Below are 20,963 nucleotides of genomic sequence, written 5' to 3' on the forward strand. Positions count from 1 at the left end.
TTGAGGAGGAGCTTCCACTGGTGCAGTTAGTTGTGCCTCCTTCAGTAGGTGGTCGGGGAAAGAGAAAGAGAGTGGCCCGTGATAAGAAGGAGGTGCGAGAGAGCACTCGCACTAGGGGCCCGAATATAGAGGAGCAGGAGGTGGCAGAGGTCATTCAGAGATCGCTCATGGAGAATGTCCAGTTTGGGACTAGGGGAGCCACCTCGAGCAGTGCTCCCAGTGGTAATATATTGCCACCACCCCTTCCTACTCCAGTGCCAGTGCATACGGGCACCACTACTGATGTTGCTACTGATGTTGCTACAGAGACTACTGTTGGTACGGTTGCACCACCTGAGGCCTCACAGACCGATGAGTCGCGAGATGAGCAGCGCGCCTAGTGCGCCACAGGTATTCGTACTCCCTGGTATTACGTTTTTTGCATTGGGGACACTGTAGACTTTTTCAGTTGGGGGTGGGAGTATTTGATGTATTATATATGTGTTTAGGACCCCCTCGGCTTTTCTTTGCCATGGTTCTTTTCCTGAGGGGTTTATTTCTTGTTGAACCTGGATGTTTAGGTCGTGTTTAGATAAAGTAGAGTATTGTTGACTTATGTGGTGGTGGTTTGATTAACTTAGGGCTGTCTTATTTTGATTTTGAGAAGAAGTACTCCCCTCCCTCCGAAAATTTTGACAAAATGGACTTGGTTGTTTAATTGACATGCATGCCTTTTTGTGTGACATTTAGATTATTGGGTTACCTTGTGTGCGTAATTATAGCGGGTAGACTAGTGTGTTGACAATTCTGATGCCATGTGTTATGAGGTTTTGTGGATATATTCTCTAGTTGTGTATGTAATCTAGAACTTGACTGGTTAGTCGTGCCTGCATTCTGAAGATAAGTGAAACTGTGAAATGATCTTAGGCTTTGTTTGTGTTAGGAACCCCTGTTTAGCCTAAATATAAGCCTACCCATAGATTAATATCCCTTGATAGCCATTTTGAGCCTGAAAACCTGTTTGTTTGACTAGCCGTAACAAGTCGATACCCGTTCTAAATATCACTCTCTTCTTGCACCCGGTCCTTCCTTGGTACTAAATTAATAAGATTGAGTCTAAAAGCCTAAGTTGGGGTGATAGGTGGACTAAAGGGAATATGAGGCGTAAGCCTAAAGTGGGGTTGAAGTGAAGTACCTAGTAAAAGACAGCGGTTCGGTAAGTGTAAAAAGAAAAAAAATGAAAAACAAAATACAGCAACCAAAGGGAAAAAAATTAAGGAATTAAAATCACAATAAAACCACACCAAGGCAACAGAAAGAAAGAAGGGAAGAAAACAAAAGGCGAAAAGGGTAAAAGACAAGAATATGATGCAGTGTTCATGGACGGTGAGTCATTGTTATCCAAATATCTATCCTACCCGTCCCTAAACCGACATTACAACTATGAAAAAATGTCCTAGTGTGATCACAGCCGAACTGTCCAAAGTCGAGGGCGCTGAAAATAAGGGAAAGCTTATGGTATTTGCATGTATAGCTAGAGAATTTCTTTTTGACTGTGAGTGTTTCTCTTCTCCTTTGACTTCTGTCCCATTCTGTGCGTGTATATATGTTGGGACATTCTTTGGTCCTTGCGAGGGCATTAGAATTTGGTAAGCGACTGGATTCCAAGAGTCTTGATTCGTGTGCGCTATAGTTTCTGTGATAACAAGATGTCTTAAATTGAAGCCTCATGGTTAGTTGCAATGAGTCCTTGATTGGTTTTGTCTTTATTGAGGGGGGAGTCATTGTGATACACATGATATGCCGGAAGTTAATTGCCACAACCACTGTAGACAACTTGACTTTATGAAATCGAGACATTTGTAGATTGAGTCTGTTAGTTAACTTGCTTGAGGACAAGCAAAGACTTTAAGTTGGGGGTGTTGATGTGCTGGGAATTTTGGGACATCTAATGCTCTTTAACTCTAAGTTTCACTTGTTTTCAAGCAAGTTTGTATTAGTTTGATGTGTTTTGTGTGCTATGCAGGTATTTTGAAGTTAGAATGCTCGGAAAGCAAAAAAACGAGGAAAATAGGCAATCTGTTCTGATAAGCATAAAGACGGACCGTCAACATGCTCAACGGTCCGCCGAGTTGCCTCGTCGATATGTTCCTGCGAAGTGACAATTCATCAGATCGTCAACATGCTCAACATTCCATCGAAGTGCTTCGACGATGGAGTTCCTGCAGAGTGACAAAAGTACACTCAGATCGTCGATATAGTCGTCGAGCATGTCGACGACCGTCGAAGTGCAAAGACGAACCGTCGAAGTGCAGGCCGAGTTGGAACAGGACTGGGATTGATTATTCCGAGTTTGACTTGTAAAAATACATGTTTAGGTTTTATTTTTCAGACATCTGGAGTTTTAGAATTGTAGTAATTATTTTTGAGTTGTTATTGCTTTTGAAGATTTCGAGACAATTACATTCATTACTTTCAAGTTTTATTCGTAAGTTCAATACAATACTTCAATTATGCAATATTAAATCTTTTATTGTTTTCTTGTTGCCATGAGTAGCTAAACACCTTTACTAAGGTTGTGAACCCAAGGATGAGTAGCTAAACACCTTTACTAAGGTTGTGAAATAGTTCAGATTCACATAGAGGTTAAGTGCATTCATACAAACAGTCCATTAGAAGTATATCAAGATCGATGCCCATGATCATACACTTTATCTGACGGGGACACAACCTTGGTTCTTTTTACCCATATATTTTCAACTTTAAATTTCCAGTCACTTTAAATTAGTCCACAAACCAAATCAACTATAAAACCCTTTTCTGGAATACACCAGGACCGCATGATTAGTAGAATACTTGTTTAGTAAACTTTTCACACCATATTCTCGGTAGGATTCGACCCTAACCTCATTGGGTTACTATATTTGACAACGTCTGCATTATACCATTAATAGGTGTAATTTGAGCGTATCAGTGTGCCACATGTTTTACACATAAAAAGTTACCCCTTCTCTCCATAAATATTGTAAGGAACCGCGCCGACCTGACGTCCCTTTAGAGGGATACACGGTAAGCCTTAGCCGGGCCTAGTCTGGGGATGTCTTTAGCTAGATTTAGCTTAAAAGATATTTAGGAAAGATATATATCAAGCCCATTGGACCAAGATCCACCCAAACATCAAAAGCCCGTAAACATCTGAACCTTTAGAACAAAGGATCAAAAGTGTTCAAGCTTAATATATGACTTTGTGTCCTCTGTGCGCTTTAAATATCAATATGTCATATCTCGCTTTTATATTTTATATCAAGTACCTAACTTTGTCTACCATTGAGTTATTTTTGTCTTATAGAACGAGGTCGATTAGCGTAGTACCGAAAGCTGGCAAACTTCACAAGATCCAAAGCCGCATTAGCATCCCTCACAGACAAAGGCAAAACGAAGATGACTGGTACCCCCGATAACGGAACTAAGCTTGCTCTCCATGACGGAGATACCCAAGACCCACAAGAGGTATCATCTCAAGAAGGAAAGAAGGAATCCCCTTCAATTCCCTTCTCTGAGCTCACCGATGCCCGATCACTTCCCTATATACCGACCGAGAACCATCCCACCTCCATTAAGCTCTACTAACCCAAACCATGCTGGTCCTTCTTACCGCACCCCTCCACCAATAAAATACACTCAAATCCCAGGGACCACTCACTCAGTCCCTTCTTACCAGGTTCCTCATCCTAGTCTTAGTAACACGACAAGCCAACTACGTGGTCCTGCTCCACCAACTGGGCAAACCACCACGGTCCCGCTCAACCATACCACCCAACAGGTCTCATTCTTTACTCCCAACATCCCCAGCGAATGCTCCCCAGGGCGTAAAGAGCTAGATCATTATAAAGAAATGGAAAGGGTCTGGAGAGTCGAACAGGATAAGCGGGAAAGAGATATGGAGAAAAAGATGGAGGAATTACTGGAGAAATCCAACACGTCTGCAAGAAATACTACAGGCCTAGATATGATGACCTGTGCATGCATCCGGACTTGGACCTACTAGAAGGGTTCAAAATCCAAAAAATTAAGATGTTCAATGAGGCAGGGAATCCCAAAGCACACCTCTGATCTTACTGCGACCAATTGGTCGGAGTAAAGAAAAATGAACCTCTAATCATGCGACTATTCAGTCGTAGCCTGACCGGAGAGGCAGCTGAATGGTTCGCAACTCAAGATATGCGTCAATGGCACACCTGGGAGACATGGCAGAATCCTTCATGGAAAGATTCTGCTTTAATGTTATCTTGAAAATGTCAAGCAGAAATCCACAAAAACTACAGGGAGTTGCCAGCAGGTGGAGGGTCGAGGCAGCCCGTGTGCAGCCACTAATGTGTGAAGGAGAACTAGTCTCTATGTTCATCAGATCCCAGGAGCCTGATTTCTATGACAGAATGTTGTCCATGGGTGGAAGACCGTTTGCTGAATTGGTCAAAATGGGAGAGGCTATAGAAGATGGTCTTAAACCGGGAAAATGGTTAGTGTCTTTAATAAGGCATCTGGACAAGCTACTGCAGGAATCTTCTCTAAGAAGAAAGAGGAAAGGACATGCATATCCCACATTCTGAACCCTAGCGAAAAATAACCACAATCCACCCACATAACTACACCCCTCATAAATTATCCAACGCAGTGTATTACGCGCTACCAAGCTTCACCACCACTGTGCCAGCTTACACGGCTCAGCCTAGTGTTCGTGTGCCCACTTCCACTTACCAAGCACCACCTCAACAAAATTACCACCCAAATAACTCACCACAAGCATATCAACCACCCCAGAATCACCAAAATCAACTGCCACTTCCAATATACACTGCTCGACGTCCTGCTTTCAACAAGAGGCTGGTGAGGGAATTCGCGATGCTCCTCGAACCTAGGGCTCAACTCATCGAAAGGCTATTGGCTGCAGGATTGATGCAGAAGGTCCCCCCATTGCCAGCACAGCTGCGGAACAGATTCTACAGGACTGATCAGACATATGCCTATCATTCAGCAGGAAATGGGCACAACACAGAGGACTGTATAAATCTCAAACACAAAATCCACGATCTGATTGACAAAAGGGAGATCATTTTGGAAACCTCAGCTCCCAATGTGAACACAAATATGTTACCTAATCATAGAAATAACAGAGTCCACATGATTGAGAGGAATGAGGACTGGGAAGCTTGCAGAGCATTAATCCCCAGAGCAGTCGAAACACTGAAACACACAGTAGCCTCCCTCACACTCTAGGAGCGTCAAATTTTAAGGTTTTTGTCGCAGTGCCAGGAGCCACGAAAGCAACATCAAGGTTTAGAACCTTGATTCCAACACTCGTGGTAGCACAGGCAACACAATAAGTTGCTCTCATTGTTGTACAAGCAGCTATTGCTCAAGGCATGACTCGCTCCGGGAGGTGTTACACTCCTGAGGAGTTAGCTCAGAATGCTACAAGGAAGGAAAGTACCCAAAAGAGGGAAATAACTGAAGGAGAAGCAGAGGATTTCTAGCTGCGTATGCTGCAAAAAGACTAATCCATAGTTGAGCATTTGAAGAAAACACCGGAATAAATATCGGTGTTGTCCTTACTATCCAGCACCCCATCACACAGGTAGGTTCTCATGGGAGTGTTGGATGATGCACACGTACCAGCTGGTACAAGCAGCGAAGATTTGGCTGGACTGATAACTCATATTATTGGAGAACACAAAATCTGCTTCTCCAAAGAAGATTTACCAGCAGAAGGAACAGCTCACAACAAAGCCTTTAACATCACTATGGAGTGCCATGGTAAAGCAATAGGGAGGACGGTGGTGGACAATGGATCAGGCCTCAATATTTTCCCTATCACCACAATGACCCAGCTTAACTGCGATGTAGGCAAGATTCGCTAAAGTGAAACAAACGTCAGGGGATTTGATGGGTCTCTAAGTGATTCCCTAGGAGAGATAGACCTGCACCATGTGAAACAAACGTCGGACCTGCCACTTTCATAGCAAAATTCCAGGTTATGGCTATCACCGCCAACTACAATATGCTCTTGGGAAGTCCCTGGATACACTCTGCCAGCCAATCCTATCAACTCTGCACCAAGCCATAAAATTCGAATGGCAAGAACTGGAAATTGTGGTGGCAGCTAAGAAGGATATTCAGAAGTATCCTTACAACATCATTCCTGTGATCAAAGAGAGCCCTTACTTACCAAACGTTCATGTAATGAAATATGTTGGGGCCACTCACGCTGAGGAACAGATTGATAAACCTATGCCAGCAGTCTACAGAATAATTGCCTCCACCATGTTGAGTAGTGGTTTTGAAACAGGAAAGGGTCTAGGAAGGGACCTCGCAGTGATAACAGAGCCTGTCCCAATCCCAAAGGAAAATTACCACTTCGGTCTAGGGTATACTCCTAGCGAAGACAAGCTCACAAGGGCAATAAAAAGAGAGCCCAGAACATGGAACTTACTTCGTCCAATTGTGGGTCTATAACAATCATTCCCCAGAAAGATGCCGATACTGAATGAAGAAGAAACTAATGGGGGTCTCGAGTCGCTATTCCAAGAAAAGGGATGCTACACGGTCATTGAAGAAAGTCAGAAGACACTCAACATACACAGTCTGAGTCCAGGAGAGCGCCTGAACAATTGGACATCCACCCCCATCTTGGCTCCTCGATAGAGAAATGAATTTTCCTTAAAACCTCTTGCTAAAAGCGGCGACATCAGCAGAGGCCCGAATGATTGCCTTTTCTAAATTACTTCATAATGTTTAAAAATGAAAATGGTTCAACGCTGTTCCAAACCAGGACCACAGTTGTAGTCAATTGTTCTTGAATTACTAAAAAGCCTCGATATACATAATACTGCTATCTTTATTAGATAATAATAATGAAGGGTTTTTCTACTTAATTACGCGTAACGAATAATAATAAACCTAACTTTACTTTGCCTCGCCTTTTCAATAGTAACCATAATAAAACAATCGAAAATGTCATGACTTGTCGTGAAACGAATGAGGAAATCAGACAACAAGAATACAAGGAGTACGATGAATCGACAATGATACCAGAGGGACTGGTAGAAGAATTGGAAGAACTAGAAGAAAAGAAGAAGTTGAATATAGATGAAACTGAGTTGATCAATCTCGGTGAAGAAAATGATGTCAAGGAGATACGAATCAGCGCTCACTTGGGAGCTCCACAAAAAGAAGAGCTCGTAGCTCTATTAAAGGAATATGTTCATGTCTTTCCCTGGTCATCGCGGATATGCCAGGTTTGAGCACTGAAATAGTGGCGCACATATTGCACATTAAGGAAGGCTTCACTCCGGTCAAGCAAAAGACCCGAACATTTCAGCCTGACATGAGTATCAGGATAAAGAACGAAGTGGAGAAACAAATCAAATCTGGAATAGTGGAGGTGACATCCTACCCCACTTGGGTGGCCAAAATAGTGCCAGTACCTAAAAAGGACGGAAAGATCTGAATATGTGTGGACTACCGAGATCTCAACCGGGCCAATCCAAAAGACAACTTTCCACTCCCAAACATCCACATTCTAATAGATAACTGCACCAAGCATGAGTTGTTGTCATTCGTGGATTGTTTCACCGGTTACCATCAGATACTTATGAACAAAGAAGATGCTAAAAAGATAGCCTTATCACCTCTTAGGGAGTCTACCATTACAGGGTGATGTCGTTCGGCCTCAAAAATGCTGGCGCCATATGCATGAGAGCTATGACTACATTGTTCCATGGTATGATGCATCGAGATATTGAAGTCTATGTGGACGATATCATCATAAAATCAAGGAAAAGCTCAGAGCATACTGTGCATTTACGGCAAAGTGCGTGTTTGGAGTGCCTGCGGTTAAATTGCTAGGATTCATAATCAGCCGTAAGGGCATTGAACTATACCCTACCAAGACTAAAGCAATTCAGGAGCTACTACCTCCACAAACCAAGAAAGAAGTTATGAGCTTCCTGGGAAGGTTGAATTACATTGGACGATTCATAGCACAGCCAACTGTGATTATAGAGCCAATCCTTAAGTTGCTCAAAAAGGACGCTCCCAAAAATTGGACAAAGGAATGTTAAGAGGCATTTGCTAGAACTAAGAGATACCCTTCCAATCCTCCCGTCTTGATATCTCCCAGGCCAAGGAGTCCTCTGTTACTGTATCTGTCGGTATCACAGAAAGCTTTCGGGTGCATGCTCGCCCAGCATGATGAAGAGGGCAAAAAGGAACATGCCATCTACTATTTGAGTAAGAAGTTGACCTCCTGCGAAGTGTGGTATATTCTCATAGAGAAGACTTGTTGTGCTTTAACTTGGAATTCCCAAAACCTAAGACACTGCCTATCTGTGTTTACCACTCACCTCATATCCAGAATGGATCCACTGAGATGTATTTTCCTGCAACCAATGCCCGTGGAAAAATTGGCTAAATGCAAAATGCTACTAAGAGAATTTGACATCGTGTACATAGCACAAAAGGCAATCAAGGGCCAAGCCTTAGCGGATCTGCTGGCGGAGAGTCCCGTGGATGATAAATTGGAACCATTACGGACTTTCTTCCCAGACGAGGAAGTGATGTCCATGGAAAAAGAGGTGGCGGAACCATATTCAAGCTAGAGACTGTTCTTCGATAGAGCAGTCAACTACAAAGGATCAGGCATCAGAATGGTGCTGATATCAAAAACAGGACAACACTATCCGATGGCCGCAAAACTCAACTTCAGATGTACCAACAACAAGGAAGAATACAAAGCATGTATCCTAGGCCTCAGGATAGCGCTAGACATGAACATACAGGAGCTGTTGGTTATCGCGGACTCCGACTTGCTCATAAATTAAGTAAAAAGAAATAGGGCAACTAAAAATTATAAGATACTGTTACACCTTGAAAATTTCGTGTCGTTTGCATTCTGAGTGAACTAACACAAACCTAGAGTGGACATGAAGCCCTTATAAGGTTAAGAAGAGTATCTTATAACTTTAAGCGTGTACCCTAAGGCTTCAGAATTAAATGAATCAGTGAAAGTAAGTTCGTTGAAAAAAGTGGAGTTTGAGTTATGTTTTGGGAAGATTTTGTATCATTTGAAATATGCATTGCTTACCATTTCCTTGAGGGGAGATATAGGGCCCCTTGGATGGTTAATGAAGTTTTATACAAGTGCCAAGAAGGTTCCATAAGTATTGGTGGCCAAACTAATAGAAAAGAACGTTTTTTCGCGAAATCGGGGAAAATGGGGCAATATACGGCCGCATACTCAGTATGCGGGGCCGTAAATTGGCTGTAAACTCCCCATTTTGGGTGAGGTTTCTTCCCAAAAGCACCCCCATGTTTTGGAGGGAGTATGCAGCCGCATACTCAGTACGCTGAGCCGCTTACTCACCGCAACACGGAGCGGTGGGGGCGAATTAGACACCTTTTTAAACCCCAAAAGACCCCATTCATAACATTAACTTTCCATACTTATTTCCCTATACTTATAGAGGGTTATTGAGAGTTCTTGAAGGTTTCATAGCTTTCCAAACCTTTTCATATCATCAAGAGAGAAGATCAACATCCAAACATCAAAGTTAATCCATGGAAGGTGATTGTTCGTGTCTCTTTGCAAGGTGGTGATGAACTTGATCTTTGAAAGAGTTGAGTAAGGTGAAGTTCTTCCATTATAAGGTATATTATTCCTATTATTTACATGATTGAGTTGATTTAAAGGTTTAGTAACTCTTGGAAGGAAAAGAATGAAAGTGGAGAAGTCATAAAGGGTTGAAATGAAGAAGATGGCTATGAGATGAACTTGAAAAGGGATTTTTGGATAAATTCGAGATTTAATTGTATATAACTTCTTGTTTGTGATATTGTAGATGTTGTTATTATTGTTTGGGGTTGTTTTGTAATATGGTGGAAGTCAATAAAATAGGAGAAATGCTGCCCAAATTTCTCTTAGCTCTGTAGTTGCTCTAGTTTGAACTTATGGGCGTTTTCAAGGCTTAACCTTTAGTATGAATATTCTTGAATGAAGATTTGCGGGGTTGGGAGAAGAACGTTAAGTAGTGAGAAGACGTAAAGGTATGTAAGGCTAACCATTTCCTTCTAAGGCATGATTCCCTATTTGTGAACTCATAGATGATATCCATAACATTCCTATTTTTTGAAATGCTAGAAGCTCATAATTCTTAAAAAATTTCACGATATAGTTTACAATGCTCTTTATGAAGATAATGATAATGATGATGATGACGATTTTATTACTATAGATGCCAAAGCTTAAAGTTCTTGATGTTCTCGTGACATTAATGAGCTTGTTCCATAATTATTGATTTCCTTCATTGTTATTGATCTCATGTTATAATAATCATTCTTTCAAGGTGAGATATCGTGATGATGGTGTTTCCATAATAGGAATTTTAGGTTTATCGACCTTACGTCACTTCGATAAGATAGTAATGTTTCATTGGGCTCTCATGCATGCTTTATTATTTATGTATGTATTTTCTCATGCCGCGTAATGCTATAGCCGGCCGGGCAGACATATAGATATACACACCACTGCAGTGGGTAGCTTATGATATCAGCCCAGACGTAGGATGCCCGAACACGGGATGATGGATCGGGCTGCGCATTCCGCAACAATATATGAAAAATGTTTATATTAAAAAGCTAAGCATGCGTGACATCCGCCTTAAGAGGCATCCAGATGTACAGGTTATCTCTCTATCTCATATTACTTTCCATATCTTTATTATATTGCTATGCATGCCTTACATACTCAGTACATTATTCGTACTGACGTCCTTTTATTTGTGGATGTTGCGTTCATGCCCGCAGGTAGGCAGCGAGACGAATTCGATTCTTAGGTGCTTCATCAGCTATCTCTCGGGAGCGCTCAATTTGTCTCGAAGCTGCAGTCTAGTGGTACTATTCTTTGGTGTAAATATGGGCATAGCGGGGTCCTATCCCGTCCTGGTGATGTTATGCACTCCTTGTAGAGGCTCGTAGGCGGTCGTGTATAGTTAGATGTCTTATAACCTTATCGACCTATATTTTGTATATCATTTTGGCAGCCTTGTTGGCTTGTATATACGGGCCTAGTTGATGATGGTCATTTGGAGAGCTATTATTATTGCGGATTCATGCCCTTGGAGATCATCATTTCATAAATTATCTTTCATGATCCACCTAGAATGATAATGAGAGGTATGTTAGCTCCGGGTACCCATCCTGGCCCTCCGGTTGGGTCGTGACAAAAGTGGTATCGGAGTAGTTCATCCTAGGTGTGTCTACGAACCGTGTCCAGTAGAGTCTTGTTTACGGGTGTGAAGCGCGCCACAGTTATAAATAGGAGACTGTGGGGCATTTAGGAATGATTGACCTTTCTTCCTCATCATAGATTGTGCGATAGAGCCATGATATAAGAATTTTCCTTTCCTAGCCGTGTGTTGCATTTTTAGCGATGCCTGTGAAGGGAAAAGCAATAACGGTCCAGAAGGGCAAGACAATAGAAGGTAGGAGGATTGAGCGGGAACTACCGGTAGATAGAGAGAAGGGTGAGTCCTAGAATGAGGTTCCATCTCGGACATCTCATACTCCGTCCATTTCAGAGGAGCACGAAGGATCCTCAGCTCTAGCTCCAACACCTCCAGTTCCTCCACCAGATGCCTCAAGCCAAGAGATAAGAGAGACTATCTTTTTGCTGACCTAGTAAGTAGCCGCTCAAGCTCATCGGTAGGGTGCGGGCCATGGTGATAGGGGTCAGAGCAAGAGGGCTAGGTTTTCAGGGTTTGATAGTGAGTTCAGAGGTGGCCCAAGGCAGTAGTTCTCTAAACGCTCAGCTCATTCAGCAGCTAGTGCACCTCCATAGTTTCTTGGACCCCGGTTTGATAGACCCATTTATTTTGGGCCAGCTCAGAGTTCCAGAGTTCCCAGTTCTTAGATTAGGAGTGGTTCTAGTCAGATGAGACCACCTATACAACAATGTATTTAGTGCGGTAATTTACATTAGGGATCGTGCCGATTTAGTTTAGAGGTTTGTTATTCTTGCGATCGGCCAGGTCATATCAAGCGCGACGGTCTATCGATAGGTGGTACGTGTAAGGTCCAGCCCACAGGATCAGTAGCTGATTTTTCGTCATTTGTACGCCCTCTAGCACAAAGCTCACAGACACCAGCAGGCCGTGGTATCGGTAGAGGAGGAGCATCCAGTTCGAGTGGTCCTTAATATCCTATCTATGCACTGGCTGGATTATAGGATCTATACTCTTCCCCCAATATTGTCACAGGTATTTTATTAGTATCTTCTTATGATGTATATGCATTGATTGATTCAGGTTCTACATTGTCATATATTACTCCTTATTTTGATGATCGTATTGGGGTAAAACCTGAACCAATTAAAACTTTCAAAGTATCTACACCGTTAGTGATCCAGTAATAGCTAGACGGGTGTATAGAAACTGTGTGGTTGTAGTTTGCCACCGCTAGACCATGCCTAATTTGACCGAGCTGAAAATGCTAGATTTTGATGTCATTATGGGTATGGATTAGTTGGCCTCCTGTTATGCCAATGTTGATTATGCCAATGTTGATTATAGAACTAAAGATGTGTTACCGGATACTAAGTCCATATCTATTCCTCCTTAGAGAATGGCTGCTGCAGAATTGAAAGAGTTGAAGAATGCAACCGAAGGATTTGCTCGAGAAAGGCTTTATTAGGCCTAGTTCGTCACTATGGGGAGCACCTATGTTGTTTGCAAGAAAGAAAGATGGTTCCTTGCATATGCGGATTGACTACAGGCAGTTGAATAAGGTGTCAATAAAGAACAAATATTCACTTCCAAGGATTGATGATTTATTTGATCAGTTGCAGGATGCCAAATGGCTCACCAAGATAGATCTGAGATCGGGGTACCACCAGGTGAGAGTCAAGGAGGAGGACATTCTTAAGACAACCTTTAGAACTAGATATTGTCATTTCGAGTTTTGAGTAATGTCGTTTGGATTGACCAATGCACCGGTTATATTCATGAATTTGACGAATAAGGTGTTCAGGCCTTTCCTAGATCTATTTGTGATTGTATTTATCGATGATATCCTAGCATACTCTTGATCTGAGGCAGAACATGCGGATCATCTATGTACTGTATCTAGAGTTCTTTACGCTCGGGAGCTATATGCAAAGTTCTCAAAATGTGGGTTCTGGTTGAACTTTGTAACTTTTCTGGGGCATATTATTTCAGTTGATAATATTCGGGTGGATACCCAGAAGATCGAAGCTATGAAGACTTGGCAAGGCCTACAACACCTACTGAAGTTTGTAGCTTTCTAGGGTTGGATGGTTACTACAGAAGCTTTGTAGAAGGATTTTCTTCTATTTCTGCACCACTGACGAAGCTGACTCAGAAATCAACTAAATTTCACTAGACGGAGGCATGTGAGCGCAGTTTTCAGGAGCTAAATAACAGATTGACTTCAGCCCCGGTTCTGACATTTCCAGAAGGATCAGAGGGATATGTCGTTTATTTTGATACCTTCGGTGTTGGTTGACTTATGTGTTGATGCAGCACTGTAAGGTAATTGCTTAAGCTTTAAGGTAGCTGCGAAAACTTAAGAAAAAACTACCCGACCCATGATCTAGAGTTAGCTGCGGTTATTCATGCATCGAAGATGTGGAGAAATTATTTATATGGCATTCATGTTGATATTTATATAGACCACAAGAGTTTCCAATATATTTTCAAGCAGAAGGAGTTGAATCTATAGCAAAGACAGTGGTTGGAGCTATTGAAGGATTATGATGTGAGTATCTTATATCATCCTGGAAAGGTAAATGTAGTAGCTGATGCTCTTAGCCGCAAATCCATGGGCAGTTTATGTGATGTCCAGCCAGAGAAAAGGGAGTTAGCTCGTGAGCTTCAACAGCTAGCCAGCTTAGGAGTTCTCTTGATGGACTCATGCAATATGGGAGTCACTATCCAGAATTCAGTTGTCTCATCTTTAGTAGTGGAGGTGAAAAGCGACAATATGAGGACCCCATATTAATTCATTACAAAGATACACTTCCTCAGAAGAAAAAGTCATCATTCGAGATTGATACAGATAGAGTTCTCAGGTATCGAGGTAGTTGTGTGTTCCTGATGTCGCAGGGTTGCGTCAACAAATTCTAGGGGAAGTCCATACTTCCCATTATTTTGTTCATCCAGGAGCGACAAAGATGTATCATGACATTAAATACATTTATTGGTTGGACGGAATGAAGAAAGAAATAGCAAAGTTCGTAGCTCAATGCCCTAACTGTCAGCAGGTAAAGATTTAACATCAGAAGACGGGGGATTATTGCAAGCTCTGGAATTCCAACCTGGAAATGTGATGTGATTAATTTGAATTTCATTACGGACTTGCCTCATTCTCAGCGTAAGTATGATTCTACATGGGTAATCGTGGATAGACTTACGAAGTCAGCTCATTTTGTACAAGTTAGAACTACGTACTCAGCTGAAGATTATGCAAATCTTTATGTCAAAGAGATAGTACGACTTTATGGTTTTCCAGTATCCATTATTTCTGATAGAGGGGCACAATTGACAGCTAATTTCTGAAAGTCTTTTCAAAATGGATTGGGGACTCAGGTGAGTCTTAGTACAACATTTCATTCCCAGACTGACAGACAAGTTGAGCATGCCATTTAGACCCTCAAAGATCTGTTAAGGGCATGCGTGATAGACTTTGACGGTAGTTAGGATGATCATTTACCATTCATTGAGTTTACATATAGCAATAGTTATCACCCTGGCATCCAGATGGACCGTATAAGGCTTTATATGGGCACAAGTGTAGATCACCAATTGGATGGTTTGAATTGCGGAAGAATAAGTTAATAGGCCCAGATTTGATCCAGCAAGCAATGGAAATGGTCAGGTTCATTCAGAATCGATAGTTGGCAGCTCAGAGTCGTCAGAAATCTTAAGTAGATGATCGCCGACGAGACTTAGATTTCCAAGTTAATGATTGGGTATTCTTAAAGGTATCACCTACGAAAGGTGTGATGAGATTTGCTAAAAAGGATAAGCTTAGTCCTGGGTTTATTGGGTCATACAAGGTTGTATGCAAGGTAGGCCAGGTGCCTTATGAGTTAGATTTACCTTCGGAATTGGAGTCAGTCCATCAAGTTTTCCATGTATCAATGCTTCGCATGTGTATTGGAGACCCTTTCAGAATTGTTCCTGTGGATGATGTCCAGGTCACTGTGAAATTACCTTACGAAGAATTTCCATTGCGATTCTAGATAGACGAGTTCGGAGACTCAGAATCAAAGATGTAGTTTCAATTAAAGCTCTATGGAGAAATCATAATAGAGAAGAAATGACTAGGAAAGTTGAGGAACATATGAAGCTCAGGTATCCACATTTGTTTTCACTCCCAGATGAGGTTCAGACAGAGGCACCATTGTCCTCAGGTATGTAATGCTCTCTTTTGATGATTTCTTGGTTGTGTGTGGCCATTATTGTTGTCATTTTTGTATCCCTATGAGGCATTGTATATTTTGGATTGTTGTGACAGGATGATAATGGCATATTCTCAGGGGAAACTCTGGCGAAAGTTTTGTCGAATCCCTAAGAGTCTAACATTCGAGGACGAATGTTTTTAAGGGGGGAGGAATGTTACACCTTGGAAATTTCGTGTCGTTTGCATTATGAGTGAACTAACACAAGCCTAAAGTATAAATGAATCCCTTAAAAGGTTAAGAATAGTATTTGATAACTTTAAGCATGTACCCTAAGGATTCAGAGTTAACTGAATCGGTGAAAGTAAGTTTGTTGAAAAAAGTGGAGTTTGAGTTATGTTTTGGGAAGATTTCGTATCATTTGAGTTATAAATTTCTTACCATTACCTTTAGAGGGATCTATAGGTCCCTTTGGATGGTTAATGAAGTTTTATACAAGTTCTAAGAAGGTTCCATAATGATTGGTGGTCAAACGAATCAAAAAGAACGCTTTTTCACGAAACTGGGGAAAATTGGGCAATATGCGGCCGCATGTTCGGTATGCTGGGCCACATATTGGCCGCAAACTCCCAATTTTGGGTAGTTTTTCTGCCTAACACCAATTTTGTGTAGGGAGTATGCGGCCGCATACTCAGTATGCTGAGCCACACACTCACCACAACACGGAGCGGTGGGGCGAATTGGACAGCTTTTTAAACCCCAAAAGGCCCGATTCTTCACATTAACTTTCCATACTTATCTCCCCACACTTATAGAGGGTTATTGAGAGTTCTTGAAGGTTCCATAGCTTTCCAAACCTTTCCATATCATCAAGAGAGAAGATCAGCATCCAAACATCAAACTTAATCCATGGAAGGTGATTGTTCTTGTCTCTAAGCAAGGTGGTGATAAACTTGATCTTTGAAAGAGTTGAGTAAGGTGAATTTCTTCCATTATAATGTATATTATTCCTATTATATACATGACTGAGTTGATGTAAAGGTTTAGTAATTCTTGGAAAGGAAAAGAATAAAAGTGGAGAAGTCATAAAGGGTTGAAATAAAGAAGATGACTATGAGATCAACTTGAAAAGGGATTTTTGGATAAATTTTAGATTTAATTGAATATAAATTCTTGATTGTGATATTGTGGATATTGTTATTGTTGTTTGGGGGCTATTTTTTAATATGGTAGAAGTCAATAAAATAGGGGAAATGCTGCCCAAATTTTCGTTAGCTCCTTAGTTGCTATAGTTTGAACTTATGGGTGTTTTCAAGACTTAATCTTTAGTATGAATCCTCTTTAATGTAGATTTGCGGGCTTGGGAGGAGAACGTTAAGTAGTTAAGAAGATGTGAAGGTATGTAAGGCTAATCGTTTCCTTCTAAGGCATGATTCCCTATTGGTGAACTCATACATGATATCAATAAAATTTCCTATTCCTCGAAATACTAGAAGCTCATAATTCTTAAAACTTCTCACGATATAGTTGACATTGCTCTTTATGATGATAATGATGATTTCTTTTCTAGAGATGCCAAAGCTTAAAGTTCTTGATGTTCTCGTGATATTAATGAGCTTGTTCCATAATTATTGATTTCCTTCATTGTTGTTGATCTCATCTTATTATAATTATTCTTTCCAGGTGAGATATCGCGATGATGATGTTTCCATAATAGAAATTGGAGGTTTATCGACCTTACGTCACTCCAATAGGATAGTAATGTCTCATTGGGCTCTCATGCATGCTTTATTATATATGTATGTATTTTCCCACACCTCGTCGTGCTATAGCCGGCCGGGCAGACATATAGATGTACACACCACTGCAGTGGGCAGCTTATGATATCATCCCGGACGCGGGATGATGGAACGGGTTGTGTGTTCCGCAGCAATATATATAGATGATATGATATATGGATCGGGCTGCACATTCTGCAGCAATATATATATATATATATATATATATATATATATATATATATGGATCGGGCTGCATGTTTCGCAGCAATATTTATCTATATGTATATATGAAAAATATTTATATTAAAATGCTAAGTATTCGTGACATCCGCTTTAAGAGGCATCCAGATGTACCGATTATCTCTCTTATCTCATATTACTTTCCATATCATTATTATATCATTATGTGTGCCTTACATACTCAGTACATTATTCGTACTGACGTCCTTTTGGTTGTGTATGCTACGTTCATGCCTGCCGGTAGGCAGGGAGACGGATCAGATTATTAGGTGCTTCATCATATATCTCTCAGGAGTTCTCCATTTGCCTCGAAGCTGCAGTCTAGTGGTACTATTCTTTTGTGTACATATGGGTATGGCGGGGTCCTGTCCCGTCCTGGTGATGTTATGCAGTCCTTGTAGAGAGTTTAGCAAACCAAAAGAAAACCATCAGGAGATTGGCCAATGGTTTCTTCTTGAACAAGGAAGTACTATAAAAAAGGACCCCTAACCTTGGGTTGTTTAGATGTGTGGACGCCGAAGAGGCCACAAAGTTGGTAAAAAAAGTACACGCAGGGGCATGCGGAGCTCACATAAATAGATTCGTCCTTGCTAATAAAAGCTTGAGGATAGGATATTATTGGATGACCATGGAACATGATTCCTGTAAATTCATGCAAAAGTGCCACAGAATTACATGCAATGAGCTCACCCTGGCCTTTCGTGCTATTGGGAATGGATGTCATAGGACCCATCGAGCCTCCGGCCTCCAACGGGCATCGTTTTCATCTTAGTCGCCATAGATTAATTCACAAAATGGGTGGAGGCAACTTCCTACAAATCAGTGACCATGAAAGTCGTGCCAACTTCGTCAAAAATAATTTGATATGTCGTTTCAGTGTGCCAGAATCAATCATCAAAGACAATGGTGCCTTTCTGAACAACCATTTGATAAAAGATATCTGTGAGCAATTCAAAATCACTCATAGGAACTCTACTGCCTATCGGCAACAAATTAACAAAGCCATAGAGGCTGCCAACAAGAACATCAAAAGAATCTTGAGAAAAATGGTCGACAACTACAGGAATTGGTACGAGCAGCTACCGTACACCCTGTTGGGATACAGAACAACAACCCGAACATCCACTAGGTCAACCCCATACCTCCTTGTCTATGGTATAGAAGCGGTCATACCCACAGAAGTGGAGATCCCGATACTCAATATTATCCAAGAGGCAGAGCTGAAAGATGCAGAATGGATTAGAAATCGTTATGAAAAACTGGCCATGATAGAGGAAAAGAGAATTGTGGCGGTGTGCCACGGACAGCTATACAAACAAAGGATGTCTAGAGCCTTCAACAAGCGGGTCAGAACTCGACTTTTCCAGATCGGAAAACTCGTACTCACGCGAGTCTTCCCTCACCAAGAAGAGCTATATGCCTAGCCGAGATGGATGGACAAGAGTGGACCAAGGCTATCAATGCAGACGCGCTTAAGAGATACTACATTTAGGATTCAATTTACTTGTAATCGCATTGTAATTTCCTTGTAATCGTACCATTTTCTTGTAATCGTACTAGAATAGGAGAAAAACAAATCATCTATGTAATGAACTACGCAATGCCTTGAATTCCCCACTTTGGGATACGTAGGTAGTCCATACTGGACCCAGTCTCCTTATTAGTAAAACTAAAACTCAATTACTTTATTTCGAACTACGTTCGACCTGAATTCCTGCTGTGACAGTGTTACACCCCAGAATATTTGGCGTTACTAATGCTGCAGACAGCTTAATATGAGCTCAAGGAGGAGAAAATATTACAAGTATAAAGGATGAAATTCTACTGTATTAGCATGAGGATAGCATGAGTATGATATTTGGAATTCGTACAATATGATTGGAATGATACGTTGAAAGATATATAACCCTCGTAACCGTAAGCTGAGGTGGGGCCCCAAAGATTGGGTTTTTATAAAGGAAAAATGGTAAGTCATATGGATAATATATGTAAAGTTAAACACAACTCAAGAAGGACCCTTGAGCCAAATCCAAGTGTATGCCCTCCAAAAAGATGTTTTAAGTTACATTTTCGGGCGATCAGACTTCGGCAGGCCATAACCCCACCATTTATTGGGGATTTAGGAAAACACAAAAAAATAAGTTGAAGATAATTGAAATAACTTTCCAACCATAGGTTGTGGGCCTTTATTCGATATAGGAATTAAAAGTTATGGACGTCTTAAGGCGAAAAGGTCAAACTGGGCAGTGGGCTCGGTCCAACCCGACTCCAACTCGGGTCAGGCCCACTTCCCTTTCTATTTAAGGGAGGTTTTAACCCTTATCTTCCTCATTTCGTACCAAAAGGTCTAGAACATGGTAGAGAGAGAGAGTGAGGGGAGTTTAGAGAGATAAAGCGAGGGTTCGATCAAGTTCGAGGCCCCGAATCTCGAGGCTCGTGAAGGATAAAGTGTAGTACGAGTTGTCGCCATCGTTTTAAGCTAAAGGTTGAACTTGGGGGCTGTTGGTTTCGTGGCGGCTGCTCATATAAGGTATGTTTAAGATGTTAATGATGTTCTTACCATGATCATTGATAGATTTGACGGGTTAGAATAGAGAAAATGACGTTGAAAGTTCGGTTATAATTTTTGGATATCAAATGAATTGGGGGATTTTTTGGTATGATTAAAGGATATAATTAGTTGGATATTAATATAAAATTATTGTTGATAATGTTGTTGATAAGTTGTTGTTCTTGAATTTGGGAGAATAAAATGATTTAAGATATCGTATACAAAACATATATTGGGCTGTTTTGGTGGATATCTTTGGGAGTTCATGCTTTGAGTTTAAAGAGGCTTATATGAGATGGTTGTTGTTGTTGGTGGTGGTTGCTAATTGTGTTGTTAAATTGAATTGGAATTAGAGGGAAGCGAAGATTACAGGAAAAATGCTGCCCGAATTTACGAAAATTAATTACGAGCTTAGAGAAGTATATGAACCCTTTTCAAGTTTTCTATGGTTTCCTTTATCTTGATTGTGGATTGGCCAGTGTTTGGAAGCATAAGTTAAGCTAATCACGTAAGCGACAAGGTATGTAAGGCAAACCTTTCTTCTTTTGGCATGATTCTTATTGTTATTCATTCTATATGTACTCCATATGACTCCATTCTTAGACGAGTAAGGTCTATATTTTCCTCGTGATGGTTTATTGATATTGTACTCCTATTCTGTTCTGAAGGGAACACCCATAAGGTGCCAAGTTGAGTTGTATATATGGTTTTACTAATGATTTTGAGGAAATGAGTTTTATACTAAAGGAAACATAAAGTTTGATTTTCAAAACCACTTCGAAAGGGGGTGCGAGATTTTACTACTTCATTTCATTTATGATTTATGTCTACGTTTCATGGTATCATCCTTTTGGACCGATATGATCACTTATTCTTTGGGTAGGGCAATAAGATGAAATTGAGTAGAATATAAGTAGTAAGAATTTTATAACAATTCTAC

The sequence above is a fragment of the Lycium barbarum genome, chromosome 1 (genome assembly GCF_019175385.1).
Source record: "Lycium barbarum isolate Lr01 chromosome 1, ASM1917538v2, whole genome shotgun sequence".
NCBI lineage: Eukaryota > Viridiplantae > Streptophyta > Magnoliopsida > Solanales > Solanaceae > Lycium > Lycium barbarum.